Source organism: Branchiostoma floridae, chromosome 12 (assembly GCF_000003815.2).
Source record: "Branchiostoma floridae strain S238N-H82 chromosome 12, Bfl_VNyyK, whole genome shotgun sequence".
Taxonomy (NCBI): domain Eukaryota; kingdom Metazoa; phylum Chordata; class Leptocardii; order Amphioxiformes; family Branchiostomatidae; genus Branchiostoma; species Branchiostoma floridae.
In genome coordinates, this window is record NC_049990.1 from 18,424,217 (window position 1) to 18,425,470 (window position 1,254).

A 1,254-nucleotide genomic window follows, 5' to 3' on the forward strand; every position below is an offset into this window, starting at 1 on the left:
TCTACATGAGCGAGTGCATCCTTCTTGATCAACTGAAACAGAGCACAAATTCCCCCCTTCATCCCCTTGAAAAACATGAGTCATGTGAGAGTCTTTACTGATGTTACTCTCCATTTAGCCTGGCACGTTGGAGGAGAGTTTGTTCAGCCGGGTGCACGCCACAACAAAGGCAACGTTTCTCTTGAGGGATGCATGTCGTTAAGCAAGGAGGAAGACAGGACTTACTAGAATCACTCCCCAAATCTCTTTCTACATGTGGGGGTATTCATAATGGATTATTGGTTTATTTATTAGGCTTAGTGTCTTCTCTATGTAATTTTTGGTGGGAAATCTTAATAATTCTATACTGAGTAATTCCTAATACTTGTACTTATGCCTTATTTTGTTCAGAACTTACACAGTTTTATAGGGGAAAAGCATAACGTAGTGCTACCAATTTTCAGGCCCTTAAAATTGTAAATTTTGATACTTCTTTTATCTGGACCCCCTTTTATTTCACAGCAATAAAGAGTTTGAAATGTTCGTTCTTCAATGTTCTTTTACAAGTGTTTAATACAATATGTACATGGAGTTATGAGACATTGAATTACTAGTATATGTAAAATCTAAGACATGTTCATAATTTTCTAAATCGCTGCGACAATTGTTACGATATTTATTTTGTGCTACTAGTAGTAAACAAAAATGCAGCACTTTATACAGGTGCCTTAAAACAATTCCCAAGATGATAAACATGCAACAAAAAGCCTTTTGGAAGTGCTACAAAAGCCCTAAAATGCACTCTACGTTTCTTGATGGCAGGCTGTTTATGCCGAAAGACATTTTATTTTGACTTAAGCTGATCTGGGTTCAAAGAGAGTTCGGAAACATATTGTTTTTGTGCATGAACAAGACTGAATCTGCTTTTTTCTATGAATAGAAATATATACTACCTCTACATATCAGATGCTATAAAGGAATCCTCAATAACTTTAAACACATTTGCTGTCATACTGTTGTCCTTTAATATTTCCGTAGACATATCCAGAGCACCCTATGTTCTGATTTATGCTGCCATATGTCACATTTTTGTAAAAAAGTTTACCAGACTAATTATGATGTTTGCTGAAATACCTTACAAATATGAGATATCTTTTGATGATATGAGTGATTTGAATCATACACAATATACCTACTCGCTGTTTAATGTAAAGTAGAGTGTAGGTATATCCTTTTCTGTCATAGATATCTTTTGTCAATGTTACAGCTTACATC